The sequence below is a fragment of the Notamacropus eugenii genome, chromosome 2 (genome assembly GCF_028372415.1).
Source record: "Notamacropus eugenii isolate mMacEug1 chromosome 2, mMacEug1.pri_v2, whole genome shotgun sequence".
NCBI lineage: Eukaryota > Metazoa > Chordata > Mammalia > Diprotodontia > Macropodidae > Notamacropus > Notamacropus eugenii.
Genome location: NC_092873.1, coordinates 1967559 through 1989525, shown reverse-complemented (window position 1 = coordinate 1989525; position 21967 = coordinate 1967559).

Here is a 21967-nt window from a genome sequence, read left to right as displayed (position 1 = left end):
CGCTCTGTGAAAAAATCTATTACTCATTGTTGCCACACGATGGCAGACAAAATCAGGTTTAGGAAATCCATAGAACGGTAAACAAATTTCTCAGAATAGACTGGAATCCTTCAATAATTCCGTTCCCCAGATCAAATTTGAGATTTGTGAGGCATTTGTGAATCATAGAGGTCCCTAATTTAATCTTGGATAATGCTCAACGTAGCACAGTAAGTAGAGTGCTTAGCCTAGAGTCAGCAAGACTCATATTCATGAGTTACAATGTGGCCTCAAACAAGTATTAGCTATAACCCTAAGTAAGTCACTTAATCCTGCTTCAGTGTCCTCATTTGTGAAATGAACTGAAGAAGGAAATGGCAAACTCCTCCAGTATCTTTGCCAAGAAAACCCGGAATTGGGTCATGAAGACTTGACCATGAGTGAAGATCAACACCAAACACTATACTCTATAGTTTCGTTGGGATTCCTTTCCCATCTAGATCAGGTATTATTTCTGTCATCACAATCCATAAGCCCTGAATTTCTCATGTACGTAATACATGTGAGGCTATGTGATGACCACATGTGCGACTCTTGGCGTGTCATTTAACCCTGTTTGCCTCAGTTTAATAATCTGTAAAATGAACTGGAGAAGGAAATGACAAACCACTCCAGTATCTTTGCCAAGAAAATCTCAAATGGATTTTTGGGAGTCTGACATGACTGACAAACAACAAAAATTACCAGAATGACCACAAAGTGATATATTTCTATCATGTGCTAGTTCATGTTAACTTGCTTTTATATAGTGCCTTAAAATTTGCAAAGAGCATATCATTTGAACCTCAGAAGTATCTTGGGAGGTGATTTTTTGCCCTATTTTATAGACAAGACTGAGGGTCTGAGAAGTTTAACTGTCCTCGTCCCACAGCTTATAAGTATGTGAGAAAGGATTCAATCTTATGTTTTCCTGACTCCAATGCCTGCACCAGATCTACCATTCTGTAGTCTTTCACTCAGTTCAATTCAACAAGAATTCACTTGTATCCTGCAACAGAAACTGGAGATGCAAGGCACAAAAGGAAGCAATGTCTGACCTCCAAGAGGTGGAAGGCAGGGGGCGAGAGGGTGGAGAGAGCAATACATGCATAGAAAAATGGATGTAAAATAAATATAAAATCACTTTGGAGACGGAAGTAAACCACTCATGCCTAGAAAAATCAGCAATCAAAACATAATATTGGGAAATTAAGAAGCTACCCACCTCCCCAACTCCTTTGCAGAGGAAACAATCCATGAACATGGGAAATTGCATATAAGGCCAGAGTTTTGGTTTTTGTATTTGCTTTTGTTGTATTAACGGAGTTTACTGATATATTTCTCTTCTTCCTCTTATTTTCAAATTATTTATTATAGAAGGTCATATTCTCAGGAAAGATGAGGAACAGGGAGATATCTAGAAGATTTGAAAATATATCACTCAAATTTCCTTTTAAGTAACTTTTTTGCCCTCCTCTCTTCTCTTCCTCCTTTGCTTTGCCTTAAAATGATTCTCCAGGGTCAATAAGTTAAATTGCTATTTCTCTGTTTCCTAAATCAGAGAATGTTATCTAAACTCTTAGCCCTAATTTAACCTTGAGAGTGTGAATTCTGCCTTTGTTTCTTATCATGCATAAAGACCTTGACTGAGCAAGGAGAGTTTCATTTAGCAGATGTAACTCCTAATTTGAATCTTCATCCAAATAACACTTGTACATATTCATATTATTGTAGGGTCTTCATCTCTTTCAGTTATGTATAACTCTTTATGGCCCCATCTAGGGTTTTGTTTGCAGAGATACTGAAGCGGTTTGTCATTTCCTTCTCAAATTCATTTTACAGATGAGGAGCTGAGGCAAACAGTGAGTTACCCAGGGTCACATAGTAGGCATATGAGGTCAGATTTGAACTTAGGAAGATGAGCCCTTCTGACTCCAGGGCAGCTGCCCCACATATTATTTATTCTTTATATCATTGTTCTTTACCTTTTTAAATGGCACAGGTGTATAAAATGGCATCTTTTTTGTAATTGAATAAGAGTGCTAGGGCATAAGCACATTTCCCTTTAGAATTTCTGAATGTATTTCTGGATAATTATAGTATCAAGTAGAGACACAGGACTGACAGGTTGTACCTCATTCTATTCCATCCGGTTTTATGACTCCACAAATACCCTGAAAGCATTTATTTTCTTGTAAAATGGAGATAGTGCATAATTTATGTGATGCTATTACAAATATCGTTATTAAGCATTTATGTATCAACGATATAATTAGAAGTTCATAAACAACAGTTCTATCTGTTTTTCTTTTTTTTTATTTATTTTTTGTTTTAAACATTCACTTCTATAAGATTGTGCGTTCTAAAATTTCTCCCCCCTTTCCCCAAGATGGCATGCAATCTGATGTATGTTATACGTAGGCATTCATTTAAGTATATTTTCACATTTTTATATCATGTTTGTAATGAAAAAAATAGAACAATAAGAGAAACCACAAGAAAGAAGCAGTGAGAGAGAGAGAGAGAGAGAGAGAGATCAAATAGTAAAATAGTATGCTCTTATGTGTGTTCAGACTCCATAGTTCTTTTTTAGGGATGTGGACAGCATTTTCCATCAATAGTTGTTAGGGATTGTCTTTAATTCTTGCATTGCTAAAAAGAGCTAAGTCTATCAGTACGCCATTGCACAATACGGTTGCTGCTGCGTACAATGTTCTCCTGGTTCTGCTCACTTCACTCAGCATCAGTTCATGTAAGACTTTCCAGGTTTACTGAAGTCTGCCTGGTCATCATTTCTTTTGGAACAATAATATTTCATTACATTCATATACCACAACTTGTTCAGTGATTTGAAAACTGATGGGCATCCCCTCAATTCTCAATTCTTGGCTACCACAAAAAGGGCTGCTATAAATACTTTTGTACATGTGGGTCCTTTTCCTGTTTTATGATCCCTTTGGGATACAGACCTAGTAGTGGTCTTGCTGGATCAACGAGTATGCATAGTTTTATACCCCTTTCGGCATAGTTTCAAATTGCTTTCCAGAATAGTTAAATCAATTTACTACTCCTCCATCAATGCATTAGTGTTTGAAATTTCCCACATCTTCAACATTTATCATGCTCTCAATAGTTGTATTTGTAATGATCACTGAATAAGTATTTTTAAGCACCTCCCATGATCGAGGTACTATGCTAGGCTCTGAGTATATAAATATGAAAAAGTGAAATCTATTCTAGTTTCAGTACAATATCTGCTGAATTCTCACGGATACTTGTAGATGGATTTGTAACCTGTTAGTGTACAAAGGATAGTGATTTTCTGGTCTATGATGTTGTCACCTAATTATGAGTATCTAGGTATCCTCCATATATTCCAAGTTTTTTCCTACATCCAGCAGCAATATGTCTCCCCTACTTTTGTGTATAATCAACACTGATCAATGTCAGGCAGTCTTAAGGATAATGTTTCCATAGTTTCTACTGTTAATGACCATATACTAAATTACTATAGTAATCTCTTCCATTTTTATAGCCAAACACGCATGATTTGCTTAATTCTTCTTTACAAATATACTGTTAGTTAATGTTCATGGGGAGAGGGAATGTCATCTACTGAAGTCCTTAGGATTCCACTTAGTTAAGGAATTTAGCTATCTCATACGTTCTGTGTAACAATGACAAAACCAAAAGACTTTTAACTGGTAAATCCAGTGGCATACCTGTCAGTTTAAACTGTTGTTTCCTGAAGTGGTCTGTTCATTCTAAATCTGCTCTTGTAAATTTCTCATGTGTATTGTATACTCTGATAGCTTCTATCAAGCTTCTTTCTCCTTTTCAACAAGGAAGTTTTCATCTTTCTGTGACAACACTGGGATGGTGAGTCTTATGTTTTATTATGTTTTTTGGTTTGGATACATTCTAAGAGTCCATTTTAATGCATTTTATGATGTAAAAGATATGCATTCAAACAATCCATCAACAAACACTTTTAAACACATATGTAAGGATTTATGAGGTATTCAGGGAGAGAGGATTAATACCTAACAGTATGAAGGTTGCCAAGCCCTTTTCAGAGCTGCTTATCCACCTTTGGTGTCCATCTCTCACCCTACTCTCACCTGGGACTCCAAGAAACTGTAGTATGTGCAGCAGCCACATCCAAGTAAAACCTTACCTGCAAACACGATAAACCAGGCTGAGGGTAACTAGTGAGCCTCACATCTCACACCAGTGTTAAGGGGATGTCTGTTTCCAAGAATGTGAAACTTCCCCCTGCCAAGTGAGTGGATGAGAACAATTTGCTCCAATGATCATGTAGGTAGCTGAAGTAGGGGCTATGGAGGAGTCGAACTTGGTCAGACATTGAAGATGCCAAGGTCATTCACTTCATCCCAGGCCATCACCAATTGTTTTGATTTTTGTTTTACCAGTAGGCTGCAATGACTCTGGAAAAAAGAGTAAAGCTGATGATTTTGTACAACTCTGCCTCACTTAAATCAAATTCATGTGCAAGTCAAGACATCACCCTGGTCCTCTTCAAAAACGAATGATGAATAACATACGAAGTGCATTGTGCGCTATGAGTACTGAAAATATTAGACTGGTATTGCAGAAGAATTAATTGATCTCAATATGTTCTTCCCATTACATGTTGAGTTTAGGATGTCAGTCACTCTCTTACCATGCACTGTTTCGTCTTTGTCCTTAATGACCTTATAGTCCACATGCCTTACCTAGAAAAGAGTAAAGTATTTGTATATATTGATTTCTTTTATTGGTTCACCTTGTGTTCTGGATTCATGCTGAAAACTTTCATTTTATTTTCTTCCTTGCTATAGATGAAAAATGATAGCCTTTTCAAGTCCAAACAACAGACTGCATTCATGATATCACTGCAGAAAGTTTTCACGAGATGAAGTCAATCAATCGATCAATAGGTAGATGTGAGAAGAGTCAGCATGGAGATGATAATTAAATCTGTGGGAGCCGATGAGATAATTAAGTGAAGCAGTATAAAAGGGGAAGAAAAGAGGGCCCAGGAGGAACCCTGAGAGACACCATGCCCTTAGAGGGCATGATATGGGGAAGATTCCTCAAAGGAGACACAAGTAGATGTTAAAGGTGTTTTTGAGTGAAACTGAATATTTTAACATCATCTACACACATCAAGTGATTAATAGAATGCTATTTACAATTCCCTCTTCGATTTGAAAGTCATTACTGTTGTTCAGTCATTTTTTTTCAGTCATGTCTGGTATCTGACTCTTCATGACCCTATTTGGGTTTTTTTTGGCAAAGATCCTAGAGGGGTTTGCCATTTCCTTCTATAGCTCATTGGACAGATGAGGAAATTGAGCCAAACAGGGTTAAGTGACTTGCCCAGGGTCACATGGCCAATAAGTGACTGAGGTCAAATTTGAACTCAGGAAGATGGATCTTCTCGACTCCAGTCCCAGAACTCTGTCCACTGGGACACCTACCTGCCCCCCCAAAATAAAGATGCAGTTGGTAGTTTTGCTTAATTCAATTCAACTCAAAAAGTATTTACTAAGCACCTTGTTGCTGTTGTTTAGTTGTATGGCTTCATGACTCTGTGTACCATGCTGTCCATGGGATTTTCTTGGCAAAGACCATGGAGTGGTTTATCATTTCATTCTCCAATGGATTAGGGCAAATGTAGGTTAAGTGACTTGCCGAACTTCGCAAAGCTAATAACTGTCTGAGGCAATTTTTGAACTCAGGTCGTCCTGACCTCTACCTACTGACCCACCTAGCTGCCTTTGAAAGTGATAATCTGTTCTCTCTGTAAGTAATGATAATCAGTTTGATGCTAAGAACAAAGGAGTACATAGAGCATAGTCCAAGCATGTCACAATACCCTCCCCCAGTTTCATTATTATTATTATTATTAACTTTTCCCCATTGTGTCATTACATTAAGTGTATTTATTTATTCACTTCATTACTTGTACACTCATGTTATATTGGCTGTGGTTGTGAGCTCTGAGGCACTGCTAAGACACCCATGAAAAGTTCAAAATATTCTGCCCTTTCAAAGTTTGTCATGTTCTTTTATGACCAAGGTTGTGAAAGGGAAACAAATTATGTTCTTTCTTCTCTCCCTCTAAGTGATTATTTCTCAAGATCTTGGATGAAGCAGATTTCACAACTGGACTAGTCAGATGATGAAATTCAAAGATCTGAAATGATTTTCAATTTTATGCAAGCCCCATAGGGTGGGTTTCAGTCTCCTTAATAAATCCCAAATCATTTCCTGTGTAATAGTATTATGGGTGATAATGATAAAATTTACATAGCACTTTCACTTTTACAAAGATCCTTACACCAACTCTGCAAGGCAAGTGTTAATATTATGCACAATATCCCCCCAAAGGAAATTGAATCTGTGACAGATTGTTTCCTAATCAAGGACACAGAGCTACTGAATGTCTGAGGCAAGATCCAAAATCAAGTTTTCCTGATTCTAATGCCAACTCTTTATCGACTGTAACACCTGGCTGCCCTCTAGTCCAGCATCAATCATTTCATTTCATCAAAAGTCTACAATTTCTCAACTTGATTAACTAGGTCACTTACACTTAGGTTAATATCTTTGATTTCTTCCACAGATATTCTCACATGATAAAAGTATGAAAGTTATAAAGCATATTGTTGACTAATATGAATAGTTAACTTGAACTTACCAAGTCAACTGATTTATTGATTGATTCACTCAAACTCTACCTTAAGACTCTGCCTCCATTTTAATATTTGCTGTTTTTTATCAAATCTACTGGAGTGTGTTTGGGAGACTCTGTAGTCACATATCCTGGATAACTGTCCAGGAACTTCCAGTATTTCAATACTGTCTTTTTTGAATGTCTTTCCTAGTGTCTTATATTAGAGTCTCAGGAAAACGTCTATGTGACATAGTTCAGGATCAAATTGGAATTAACATTTTTCATATTTCCAGATAAATGTTGATAAAATTTAACAAGCACATTTTCAGAGTTATGAGAAGTCACTGTTTGATTTCTTGCAAAATGTCTTTCCGAACCCAAAACAATAAAGAGAAGAGAAGAAAAGGGAAGGGAAGGGAAGGGAAGGGAAAAAGGAAGAGAAAGAAAAAAGGAAAAGAAAGAAAGAAGAGAAGACAAGAGAAGAGAAGAGAAAAAATGAAAAGAAAATCAGTATCCTTCCCAGAGTAAAAGTCTGTTCCATACTGACCTCCCAGAGTATGTAGTACCCTACCCACAGGTATTAGGGACGGGGTTAACTGGAAGCTATCCTCTAAACTTCAGTTGAGAAATTAAACTGTTTAGGATAAAAAATTTCCCATGTTTCTCTCTATGAAAAATGTTATCCAACATTAGTCAGTTCATGATTTCGAGTAGTCCCTTTTCACATGGGGCAAAAGAAAATTTCTCTAAGGGTACTTGGAAAATGACTGACTACCACTAGATGATCCTGTTGAAGCTCTAGGCATCCTATACCAAAGGATACTTAAAATTCCCCTAATGAATTTCTCTCAGTAATTCAAGTTAACTAAAAATAAGAGAAGAAGGTTTAGTCTCAATAAAAAGAAGATACAATCAGACAAGCCTGTAATTCTTTTGGGGCTCCCTAATGAGATTTTGGGACAGTTAAATGGCACAGCACATAGATTCCTGGTCGCCGACTCAGAAGACTCATCTTTCTGAGTTGAAGTCCAACCTTAGACACTTACTAGTTTTGTGACCCTAGGCAAATCACTTCACCTTGTTTACCTTAGTTTTCTTATCTATAAAATGAGCAGGAGAAGGAAATGGAAACCACTCCAATATCTTTCTCAAGAAAACCCAAATGGAGTCACTAAGGGTCAGACACAACTGAAAAATGACTCAGCAACAAAAATAAAGTGAGAGGTTTGCACAAAACAATTTCTATGGTACCTTGCAGTTCTAATGCTATGATTCTATGAATATGAATGCAAGATTATGACACTCAGTAGCTTTAGTGCAGCATTTCCTTTGACTTCATCAGAAGCTCTGTCACTGGTCTTCTTTAAAATGTATGTTGGAAAAAGTTATTTATTAATACAGTGCTCTCTTGTCTTTCATAGATTGACAAAGAAAAAAAATGACTTTCATTGCATTAGGGAGATCCTCTGAACATACATTTCAAGCTGGATGCAAGAGGCAACTTCTGAAGCACAATTGGGGAAAGGCCACTGTTTGGCCTGCCTTTATATCTTCTTGTTCTATTGCACTTAATGAACTTCACAAATATTGGGATAAGGGAAGAAAATATTGGATTTGTTAGAAGGTAACTTGATCTCTGAGTCCAACTTTCCCACATATAATAGAGCAGGTTTTTTTCTGGCATCACACATAGAGAAACCAAGACACGAGCTAGACATGGAGTTCATTCTAAAGAATTCGTGGACCATAACTCGTGAGGGCAAAGAGTCAAAGAGAAAACATGCCCATTTGGAGTCAGCTCCAAGGATAAAAAACAATTAGTGGGAACCCAGAATCTTGAGGGACCTTGTTTGAATGTCATATTCCATCCTTCATCTGAATGCATTTGAACATTTGGTGCCTCATAGTTGAAATATTCTTCCCTTTATCTTTCTCTCAAGAACCCTTTTCTTCTTTCAGTACTCACCTTAAGCACCACTTCCTTTAGGATACTTTCTCCGATCCCCTTTTCCCATGTTTTAAAGTATTCTCTATTCTGAAATTCCTTGAACCTACTTCTGCAACCAACCTGGTGCACCCTCATCACTTCACTCCTGGACTATTTCAATAACTTACTGGCTGGTCTTCTTGTCATCTCCTCAATCCAGTCCATCATCCATTCTGCTGTCAAAGAGATTTTTTTCCTAAAGTTCAGGTATGATCATGTCTCCATATTCAATAAACTTTAGTTATCCTGTATACCCTCTAGGACAAAATATAAAATTACTTTTATTATTTTATTATATTATTATAGTATTATATTACTTTTATTTATTATTCATATAAGACCCCAAATGAAGGGAACAGTTCTCTTTTAAAGAAAAAAGGAAGAACATCTAGAATAAAAGGCAGTATCATAGATGGGGAAAACAGTATGATTGGCTGGAGACTGGTGATGAGGGGCTAGCAACCTGTTCTTCTATTCTGTCACTGAGAAATGTTTAATGTTTGAGCCCACTTTCAAGGAAAGTTTAGGGATAGTGGAACTGACTACCTTGTGTAACAACAAATCAGACTCTCTGGTGTCCACCTGTATCCTTCAAGGTTAACAGATTTCCGATGAAAATAGAATAGTGATTAGCAAGAGACGTGAATTTCTAAACTTAACTCAGAGACAATGAGTGATCTACAAGAAAGTTGAATTTCGAAACTTAACTCTGAGACAAATGAAATATGAATTAGGCAATGAAACAAATGATAGCAGTAATAAAAAAATGAGATCAATGACAAATTAGAAATCTCATTTCTTTATATTCAAAGTTCTTGACAAATTCAATCTTTCCAGTCTTATTATACCTTATATGCTCCTTCCTCCTCCCACGATCCAGTAACTTTGGCATCTCTGATGTTACTTGAACAAGACATCTCATTGTCCAACTACAGACATCTTCATTTGTTATCCTTCATGCCTGAAATTCTCTCTCTCCTCATTTCTACCTCCTGGTTTCCCTGGATTCCTTCAAGTTACATCTGTCATGCCACCTTCCGCAGAGAGCCTTTCCCAGTCTCCCTTATTCCCTCTGTTGATTTTTTCCAATTTATCTGATAGCTTGTTTTTACATAATTATTTGCATGTGGAATCCCCATTGGACCAAGAGCTCCTTCGAAGCAGGGATTTACTTTTCTTTGTATCCTCAGTGCCTAGCATAGTGCCCAGAATATCATAGATGCTTAATAAATATTTATTGATTGGCTGAATGACTGAGGAAAATAAAATCTCTTTGATGGTGGGGACTTTGTTTTTGCCTTTGTATACACAGAGGTGTTAAATAAATAGTTTCTGAATTTGTTTGCTGAACTGAAGCACAACTTATAATTGCAGTTTGGATATCACACATAAAGAAGAAAATGACAATGAAATTGATAAAGGTAAAGAAATATCTGTAACTGTACATACAGAAACGTTATTTGAAAAGATGAAGAACTGACAAAAATATAAATGTTTATGGTATGCTAGATGGCTGAATCAATTAAAGTAAGGCTTATTAAAACCATTAAAATAATAAATATCTAGAACATGAAGCCAGGAGACAGCAGTAAGGAGGGAGAACTTTACAGGCTTGAAGTATAACCAGCAGAATGAAAGCAATTCATACAATAACACCAATATTTTGATGAAAAACAATGAAAGACATCAAAACTCTGATCATTACAATGACAAACCTTGACTTTAAAAATAGTGAAGTATATGGAGAGGTAGAAAGAAGGAAAGGGACAAGCGTTTATTAAGTACCTATTTGCGAGGCTCTGAGCTAACACTTTCCAAATATCAAGTCTTTTGATCCTGTCAAAAAATTTGGGAAATAGGTACTATTGTGATCTTCATTTTACAGAAGGATTTGAGGCAAATAGAGGTTCAGTGAATTGCCTAGGGTCACCAGACTAGATTTTATTTCAGGTCTTTCTGAGTCACAGACCCAGAGCTCTTTTCACTTCAAACATGGCGCATATTTTCAAAAATGGCTGAAGTTCTGCTTGGTCTTCCTCACCTGTACCCCTTTACTGTGAGGCAGGAATTTATTGAGGGCAGAGGCTATGATAGTCATTGGCAAATGAAATAAAAGCAATGATTTCTTGGATTTGTGAGTCCCCTGCCATGCATCGGTTAAAAATGAACCCTCTGACACTTCCAAGATCTGTGACTTCATTAGCATGGTCACACCTTCCACTTAAACAGGTGGCATCCTCTCTGAACCTTATTAGGTCTTGAAGAATTGCTTGACCCCAACATAAAGTTATCACCCTATAGACAAACTGGCAATGCACCTTAATGTGCCCTTAAAGAAACTGGTCCTCAAATGACAAGGCCTACTCTCCATCATCTTGCTTATTCTTGAAGTCAGCCTGGGTGATAGGACCTACCAGAACTTATGCTTCAATGATTAGCCTTCATGAACTAAGACTTACCTCCATGCCTTGAGAATGTCTTCAAACTGATCATAGCAGAAGAGCTCTGCCATATTCTTCTGCTTCCTGAGGGACAAACTTGTGAGCAACAAGCATACTTCTTCCACTTGGGTTTTCCCAAATGAATCATTTGGCCAAATTCTTTGGAGTGATTATGGAACTCAAGAGTCTGTGCAGGCTTCTCTCACTTGATGAAATCACCACAGCCATCATGCTAGACCAAGAGCTCTTGGGGAAAATTACAATTGCTAGGAATATTTCTTTGGCCTGTATTCTTTACTGAATATCTGCCATGAAAGTTTCATACAGATTATTTGTGCCCAACCTGTGGTTGTGTCTTTTAAGCTCATATTAGTTTGTCCAGACACAGACACACTCTCCGTTGACATAATGATGTCATTTTGGTCCTCTTTGATTACAAAGAACAACAATGAATGCCATGACAATAACAAACACTTTTGGTAAACCCACCTATCCTTGTTTTATTCCTCATTTTGTAGCAATGTAGGTGGCACAGGGGATTGCATTCTGGACCTGCAGAAAAGCCTGAGTTCAAATCCAGCCTCAGACATTTACTAGCTATACAATCCTGGGAAAACAGTTAACTTCTATCTGCCTCAGTTACATCATCTGTAAACTCAGAATAACAATAACCACCTTTCCCGGTTATTGTTAGGATCAAATCTAGAGACAATTTTGCATAAATGTTTTGCAAATTGTAAAGCACTAATAGAAGTGCTTGATTCTCCAAACAAAGTGACCTGTTACATATTTCAAACAATCTTACACAGTTATTCCGTGATTGTCCACGATAAACATCTATTAAAAATTAACATGAAAATGATTGCAAGTTATGAACCAATGTCTGTTGCAGAAGACAGACTTAGAACTAGGTTGCAAATTCAATAAGGATCTACAAGTTAAATCACTATTGCTGTGATACTCTTATTGCTTAAAACAAAAATAGACCTAAGGCAGGTAGGTGATATAGTGGATAGAGTACTGGGCTTGAAGTCAAGAACACTCATCTTTCTGAGTTCAAATCTGGTCTCAAACACGTACTAGCTATGTGACCCTGGGAGAGTCACTTAACCCTGTGTGCCTCAGTTTCTTCATCTGTCAAATGGACTGGAGAAGGAAATGGCAAACCACTCAAGTATACTTGTCAAGAAAACCCCAAATGGGATCAGGAAGAGTCAGTTACAGCTGAAAAAAAACCAACGGAACAACAACAAAAAGATGGATGTAGGTGTAAAGGGTAAATGAGTGAAGAATAAGAAACCAGAAACCTATAGACTATACAGAAAACTTATGCACATAAGTCTTAAATACTTTATTTGTGAAAAGGATACGAAAGTGCCAGACATAGTAGACAATACAGGAAAAACAAACAAGAATGAAAGTGATTTTATTATAATGGGAAAAAAATCATTATTGACATGGGAGGTATTCCTGAACCAGCTGTCTGCATACAGTCAGACCCCTGAGTTGTTAGAGCAAAGACTAAAGCAAAGTGACAATAATAATGAGAAAAAGATTGTGGCATGACATTAAAACAATTTCAAACTACCTTACTTAAGTAAACTATTGATACTAACGAGAGGCAGCCTGGGATATTGATTGTAGAGTTGGCCTCAGAGCCAGAAAAACCTGAATTCAATCCCTGCTTCCAACATATTGACTACATACCCTACATTCGTCCCTAATTTCTTAGTGTCTACAAGAAACTCTCTATGACCATAAATTGCAAAGATGATGTCAACCTGCATTCGGAATTTCTAATGTGGGAATTCTTTAAACATTGGAAGCACAAGTCTCTCTTCATATTAATGCCCCCAAATGGGAAATAGATATAGATATCAACTATAATAACATGGTATTAACAGAAATAAATTACCATAATAGGAAAATGAGAAGTGACTGAAAACTACCTTTGTTAGCAAATACTTGACCTACTTTCCTTCAAGTAGAGAAGTCTGGCAGCCAAGGATAACATTGGTTCTGAACATTAACTTCTTTGCAAAGTCCCACGGAGATTCTAGGTGAAAGATTATGAGCAATATTGCTTCATTGAAAAGTGATTATTTATGAAGGGAAAAACAAGTTTAAAGAAGGTTTGGCCTGGGAACCAACCAAACAGAATCATCTGGATAGAATTTATGGATGAAATGAGAAGTTATAACAAGAGGAAAGATGGATCAATTAATCAACAATAATACCATGTGCAAAGCAGTGTGTGAAGGGTTAGCAAACACCTTCAAGCTTCTTATAACAATAACTTTTTTTTTTTACCAGTAAGTTCAGTGGAGTCACTATACTTAGATTCGTACATGATCATCCCACATATACATCTAACAGAAAAAAAAATACAAGAAAAGTTTGATTATTTTTCATTATGTGTTTTTCTTTCCTTTTGAGATGAAATCTCACATTAATGACAGCTGAGATCTGAGAGAGACAATCAATCTACAATCTACTACTAGATGAGAGTCACTGGCCAGGAACTACAGGAATTCTAAAATGTCTAAGTAGATGTCCTCAGAGGACTTACAGAGTAGATTCAAATTCACAGATGCCACTAGTTCTCTGGATTTTCACTCAAAGGAGTTAGATGTGACTCCTGACTTTGCTTCTTACTAGTTTTCTAGTCTTGGACCAGACACCTAACGCCTTTGAACCCCAGTCTTATTTTCCTGTAAAATTAATGGGTTGAATTAAATTACTCTTAATGGTTACTGCTTTTACTCATTGATTTAATGAATATTTGTTATGTTCTAGGCTCAAGGAAGGACAGCTATGACTGGGTTGGTCTGTGGAGTGCCTGGAGGAAGGAATTTCCTCCATCAATGCAGGCTGGCACTTTCTCAGCAATATGTGCTTTTTTAAAAAAAAGAAAGATGATTTTGTTGATTCATTTTGTTACATGTGAGTTCCATCCTCAGAAACCAACACGGGAGAACACCAAGGAGTTAAGTGGTCTGAGTGAAAGGGAAGTTAAAAATAGGACTGAATATATAGGTAGAAATGTGCGTAAAAGTGCAGGGGCTTGATTGCCTTCAAATACAGGGTCTTTTCCTTTTATGGGTCCAAAATGAATCCCATAACTCCATCATCTCTATGCAACCAATAGGCTGAGCAGGTGACGCCCACCTCCATCCTTTCTTCCTGTGGGACCTGTCAGGCCCCTGAAGCCTAATCAGTTCTTCTGCAGTCTCCAAGTCTCACTCATCTGGGAGAAAACCAGAGTGTTCTCAGCCCAGGGTTCCGGGTTCTTTCTTTTGGGGGCCTTTCCCTACCTGGGCTGGGAATTGACTAGATTTCGACTTTGTGAGTGCTTGGTAAGGCTGGCTTATCTGAAAATCATTTGGTGGCGTTGAAGGAATGAGGAAAATGGTTCCTAGTGCCAGAACTTAAGGTAAATGATACTGAGAAAGGAGAGAACACATCCTGGCCAAGTGAAGGTGCAGGCAAGGCTATAATCCAAAAGGAGGTCCAAATAGATAAACAATTAAGGGCTTAACTGAGACCAAAGTCAGAATTTTCCAAAGGTCATCTGCCCAGTGGGCTAGGCAGGAAGTTCACAGTTTCAAATATAGTCTTACTGATGTAGGAGATCTTACAGAACACAGGCTCCTAGCTCTAGATCCAGGAGGGGTTGAATACAACGTTTTCATTTCATTTATTAAATTTTGCTTTCTTCAATTAACAGTAATTTTCCCCTCTCCCTCCCACCCCTGAATTGAGAAAAGAAAATGAAACTCCTATAACAAATATGCACAAACAAAACAAATTCTTTTATTGGCCAAAACATTTATCACACTATGTTTACTATCCCCTCTCCCTACCCCATCTCTATTTTATCCCTAAGGAGACTGAGACTGAGGAAAGTTAAGTGATCTATCCAAAGTCACACAGAAGCAGAATTTGAACTCAAGTCCCCTGACTCCAGAGCTATCCAACTTACCACCCTGCAAATCCAATTCCCTCACATTACAGAAGGGAAACTGAAGGCCTACACCTCGGCTTTTTTGCTTTGAAATGTAGTTTGGAGTTGTGATAATGATCAACAAAAGGTACCTAAATTGGTACCTTACTCCCTCAGCCCACCCTACTCTTGCTAAAGACCTTAGCGTAAAGAGGCCAATGTCACCCACTGCATCCTGAGCCACTGCCAGTCATCTTGACTTTTGTCTTGCCACTGAACATCAATCACTCTGGAGGAAAGAGTGAGGTTTATTACTTTGTGCAACTCTTCCTCATTTAAATCTTATTCACTCATGAGTCAAGACATCACCCTCATGATGTCCTCTTCAAGAATGAAGATGGAGCTCCTGCAGTGGGTTGAGTGAGTCCTACAGCCTGTGAGGAGAGTGAGAGGAAAAGGAAGTGGGTACATAACAAATGCTTGTTGATTGATTGATTGAATTCAAACTACCAGACTAAGATTTGTAGCCATGTAGCATGATTGGGAAAATGTTCATTGTAAAGAAATGGGAATTTAATAAATGATAAGCTGAGGATCATAAAACAATGGAAATTTCCCAAATGTGGCCCATTCGATTCTTTTCCTATTGCATTATGAACTTAACTAGTTATCTGTGTGCAGCACAAACCCAGAGCATGCATATAGATGAACTAAATCAACTATGTTCATCTATTAACCATAGTGAAAACAACACACTTTTTATCCACTTGGTTTTACTGTCTGGATTGCTGTAACTATATATTTCGCACACAAGACACTGTAGCTTTGTAAGATTCAGTGAAATTAATTACCTTCAAACAAGAGCATCTGAAAGAGTCTCAGAACTGATAGGAAATTGTTCTGTTTGGAGTTGTGTACCACCACCCCCTCTACCATCCATGAAAATAATATCCTGGAGTCTATTCTGCTTTGGGAGTTTATATGCTAAGATCTGACTATCTTCTCTTACCCAGGAATACCTAAGATTGGCTTGACATGATAACTTAAGGATGCCTTTTCATACTACATGCCTCAGGTGCATATTGTGGGCATATTAAAACTTTAAAGGCACAACGGAACATAGAATTTCAGAGTTGAAGTGTTTCTTAGAACACAAAGTGCTAGAACATTGAATGTTAAAGTGCCTTCAAAATATAGACTATCAGAATTCAAACGCTTTATTTTACTGAGGCACAGAGAAAATAATTAATCCATCTATCAACAATCTAAAAGCGTATACTGAGAATTTACCACAGTCGGGATACACATAAATATAATCCTCCATAAGACTGCAAACCCTTTTCTTTGATAATCGTACATTAACGTCATCTACATCAATGGAGGGAGACCCTGACCTAAGAAAATGTTAACTTCCAGAACCATGGAGTCAGAAGTGGTACCAGGACCATAAGATTTAAAATCAGCAGAGAAACTTCGACCCTGAGAAGTAGGTCCCATCATTATTCATGTTTCACAAGTGGGGTACAGGGGCCCTAGTCACAGTTTCATGGTGGAGAAGAATGATTTGTTTCTCATTGACCAGAGTACAGGCCAGAAGAACAGTAACTATTTCTCTCCTTGTGATGGAATCATAAGCGACCCGCAGCCCCAATATTCTAACTTCCTTATGGGCTTCGTCGAATAGCAGGGATGTCCTGATTTGACCAGACAATCTGGCTTTAATGAAACCACAGGTTCCCCCCAATCCAATATCCCAAATATGCCTCACTAGAAGAGTAGTTGTGTCCATGTGATGGAATCCCAGCCACTGCCTCTAGCTAGCCACTGCCCCTAGACCCAACTCTTCCATTTCTCACAGAAACAGCAGATGTGTCCATGCACTCAAAAACAAACACATCCATCTAACTTCAGACAGAACCACAAGAGCCTGCCATTCAGAAAGCAGCACCACCAGTGTAAGGTATGGTTGAACTTTGTTTCCACAGAAAATACATAAAAAAAGAAGTTATAATTCAGACTGATAGCTAATGTCAGAGACACAACTGTTTGCTTTGGCAGTGAGTGAGGAACGCTGGCTCCTGGAAATTAGCATATCTACTACTTTTCTTTGTTCTCAAAAGGCCTCTTCTGGTATATCAAAGACCACTGCCATGCCAGGTCTTATTCGCAAAAGATGAGGAGGAGGTACATAAATGCTGACGTGGTCTCAGGATAATGAGACTATTACCCTTGATATCCTCGGTATCTTCAAAATCACAGGGTTTGGCAACTCCCATAGCAATTCAAAGTTGCTTTCTATTTGTCTGCTATTTGATGCAGACAACTCAACTAAAAATACAAAGAAAAAAGTATATGAGGAGATGTAATCAAGAGGTGTGATTTATTGAACCCTGGAATGCTGGCCAATGGGAGGCAGGTGGAAAATTCAGATTGAAAGCAGGGTGTTTAAGCCTGGGAGTTTGAAGCAAAGGTCCCCTCCATTCAGGAGGGACCTTTTCACTAGGAATGTAACATGATTGGTTAAAATAAAATGAGAGCATTCCTGATTTCACAATGAGTATCCTTCTTTGTCTGGGGTGAGCATGTTTCTCATACCAGGATGCACAAGCAGGAAGTGGGCACCAAAATGATAGACTACGTAGGCACCTGTGCAATAATGATAAAATTTGTTCTTCAGATGAACTTATGACATAGAGAGGCTTATCATCATATCATTATTATCATATATGTCTCATCAAAAGAATTTTTCTGTATACATGATAAGTAATCACAAGTGCAGTTCCACTAAGGCTGTCTCCAGACCCAACACTCTAACCACTGTACCACTATATTACCCCAAAGTTTATCACATACACACACACAGTATGTATGTATGCATGTATGTATTGTATGTATATATGATACATATAGAAGTATGACACTTTATAAAATGTTTTACTAATATCTCAATAAACCCTGTTTACATTATTCCCTTCATATACTCTTAATTCATAAAGCAAAACTCAGGAATCAAATTTGTCTTATTGTTTGTCTTTCTTTCTCAAAGAAGACCAAAGACATGATGAAAATAATGTCTTGACTTGCACATGAATTGGATTTGAGTAAGGCAAGGCTGTGCAAAGTCTTCACTCTCACTCTCTCCTCCAGCATCAATGAAGTCCGATGACAGTCCATTGTTTCCATTTCCATCATAAACATTGAACTAGCTCTGACAATGTGTGTGTGTCAATTTCGCCATCTACATAAAGACAAGATGACTCGTGATGGGCTGGGATTCAGTGGGTGACCTTGGTTTCTCCAATGTCTAACTAAGTTCTAAAGTGTTCCATAACTCCAGCTTCAGCCACCTTCATGGCCACTGGAAGAAATCTCCCTATTCCACTGGAATGTCTTTACATGTTTGGGGTAGACATCCCCTTAACTCACTGACAGGTTTCAGGTCAATCAGTCATCCTCAACCTGGTTTAGACCATGTGCAGAGATGGTTTACCACAGTGTGGCTTCTATAAATGCTACAGCTTCTTGGAGCTAATGTGTGAGAGTTGGGTGAATCAGGTGGACATCAAAAGTGGAGGAGCAGCCATGAAAAGGACTTGGCAAGCCTTCACACTGGAGGTTCTAGTCCTCCTGAACACCCCATACATTTCCGTAACCTTGGGGATGAAGCCATCTAAAGATCTAAGCAGAAAGCCCTAGAGAGCTTGTTAGATGATAATCCTATGAAATTAAGTATTAGACATTAAACGTCCCCCACTCAGAAAAATGTACTTTGTGATAGAAACTTGTCAAACTCTAGTTGCATTTCAAAGAATTTCATATTTGGAAGAAACCTTACAGTGGGCAGCTTATACTTAAATACCTCTAGAGATATGGAGCTATTATCTCTTGGGGGAGACTGGTCTACTTTTCGACAGAAAAAAAGGTAAAGATATTTTTTTCCTTACATCAGCTCACGATCTGTTCCTTTGTAACTTGTACCCATTGTTCCTGGTTGTGCCTTTTGAGGCCAAGTCAAGTGAAATCAGTAAGCATTTATTTTCTTATATGTTAAGAATTGTTTTAAACCGTGAGGAAAAAAGAAAGGTAAAAAAGATCCCCGTTCCAAAGAATCTCAGTCTAATGGGGGAGAAAGTGTACAAAGAAATATGTATAAACAATAGATATTCGCAAAAGAAAGAAGTCACTAGCATTAAGAGAGATTGGGAAAGGCTAATTGCAGAAAGTAAGATTTTAAGTGAGACCTGAAAAAAGCAGGGAAGCCAGGAGGTGGAGATGAAAAGGGAGAGCATTTCAGGCATAGCTTAAGCTCAGTAAAAATATTGAGTCAAGGAATGGAATGTCTTCTGTGTGGAGCTTTGAGGAGGCTAGTGTCACTTGGATCAGAGAGGATGTGGAGGGTGGTGAGATTTCAGAAAACTAGAACGGTAGGTTGGGGGCAGGTGATGAAAGGCCTTAGAAACAAGAGGGGGAAAAATCACGTGGTTTTACATTTGATCCTAGAGGCAATAGGGAGCCACTGGAGTTCATTAAATTAAGGTGATGAGAGTTGAGGGGTAGGGGATATTCAGGCCTATGCTTTAGGAAGATCACTTTGACAACTGAATGAATGCTGGTGTGAAATGCGGTAACACTTGCAGCAGAGAAGTCAACCAACCAAATTGCCACTACTGCTGGCTGCAAGAAAGGGCAAACAAGGGCCAGTTGGTACCACCAGTCACAATGTGGAGAGCTATAAACTTCACTTCTGCGTCCACTCCTTAAAAACTTCATTGAAAGAGGGCTACGAATCTGCCAGTTGAAGTGACAGAGACTCTGGAAAAAGATCCAGTGGTGCCTAGTCCCATCCTCTCTACGGGGTATATCTGAGGTGTCTCTTTTTCAGATCTATGCATTGTCCCAATTTGCCTTAGTGCCAAATAATACAACAAATTCTGACCTGTCTCAAACATCCAATTAGGAGTGACATGTTTCACTTAAAATATGACCAGAACAACCTTTTGGTTGTTTCCCATTAAACAAAAATATTTCTCTCTTAGGTGAGGCATGAGATAAGCAAATGTTAGTCAATCTGTTTCTCTGATATGAGAGGAAAAGTTTTCCTGATTTCTTCTTGTCTTTCTCTCCACCTTCACAACCTGTTCAGGGTTAGAAGGCAGAAAGAGAGAGAGAATTTTACCAATGACTTCCCAACAATTTCCAAAACTTTGATGCTTCCTTAAGGTTTGTACCCATGTTGTTCTCCTAGTGGACTTTTTTAAAAATCCCCTTTAAAACTGCACATATGTTATTACTTTCTATTTCTGATCTGAAACTGCCTTTAGCAATCATATAAACTAAATAATATAAGATTTGTTTCTCTTTTTCCCTGTCCCATCCTCTTTTCTGCTGCTGCAGCAATCAAAGAGAGGGGAAGAGGGGGAGGGAAAGAGATAACTACATTCCAAAGTGCATCTGCAATGGTGCTGCTGCATTAACACACAGACACATGCACACAGAACATACAGAGACAGAACACATATACAGACAATGAAAAGAAGAATCCAGAAACTGAGAAAAAATTGTCAGAAATCTTCTGCATAAATCAGACCGTTGGCTTGGCTCTCCAGACCAAGTGGAGGCCAGGAAACATGTTCTTTATGGTGTTCCTCCTCTCTCGTACTAGAGGCTGCATCTACTTTGATTTTTTTTTTCTGCCAATGATACTTGTTCTGGTTTCTGTAAGCACATTCCAAATTGAAAATATTCTAATGGAGGAGGAGCCAACATAGGCGGAATAGGAAGATGCACATATGTTTAGCTCTTACCCCACAGCCCATAAAATACCTGTAAAGAAGAACTTTCAACAAATTCTAGAGCAGCAGAAATCACAGAACAACGGCATGGAGTAGATTTCTGTTCCAGAAAGACCTGAAAAACCAGTGGGAAAGGTTTCTCACGCACGGAATACGCAGCAGAGCCCATCCCTGCTTTGCCCACCTGGCACTGAGGGGAGCAAATCTGAGCAGGCTCCAGGGACAGGATCTCCACTGCATTGCAGATCCCTCAACCCACAGGCACCAAAGGTCAGTGAGAGGGTCTTTTTGGCTGGCTGAGAGGGGAGTGGGGTATCCCGATAACTCAGGCCCCCTCAAGAGGCAGTAGTAGAGGGAGCAGTGGACAGGGGCTTCCAAAGCAGTCGCTGGCCCGCATCCATTGTTGAAGGTCTCCTCGTAAACCTCTTGAGGGAACTGGGCCCTGGGTGGGGGCCCTGCCCCCACCTGAGAAGCTGATCTTAATCTCACACTTAATAGCAGTCCCATCCCCACCAAAAAACCCTAAGGTTTGGGAGCAGGTCATTTGAATCAGCCCCCAAGCACTGGCTGGGTGGAACAAGAGGTGAGGTGGGTGTGGAAAGGAAATTCAGAAGTCAAGTCACTGGCTGGGAAAATGCCCAAGAAAGGGAAGAATAATAAGACCATAGAAGGTTACTTTCTTGGGTAACATGCATCTCCCCCTATCCTTTCGGATGAGGAAGAACAAAGCATACTGTCTGAGGAAGTTAAGGCCTCTGTCTCCAAAGGGATCTTTAACTGGACTCAGGCAGTAGAAGACCTTAAAAAACAAATTAGCAGCTTACTAAAGGAGAACCAAAAAATGCTGAGAAAAATAACAACTTTAAAAAGAGGCTAACTCAATTGGAAAAAGAGGTCCAAAAAGCCAACGAGGAGAAGGAGGTTTTAAAAAGCAGAATTAGCTAAACAGAGGAGAAAGTTCAAAAGCTCACTGAACAAAATAATTTGTTGAAAGAGAGAATTGAGTCCAGAGAAATGAATGACTATGAGTTAAACCAAGAAGTTAGTAAACAAAACCAAAAATATGAAAAAATAGAAGATAATGTGAAACAACTCACTGGAAAA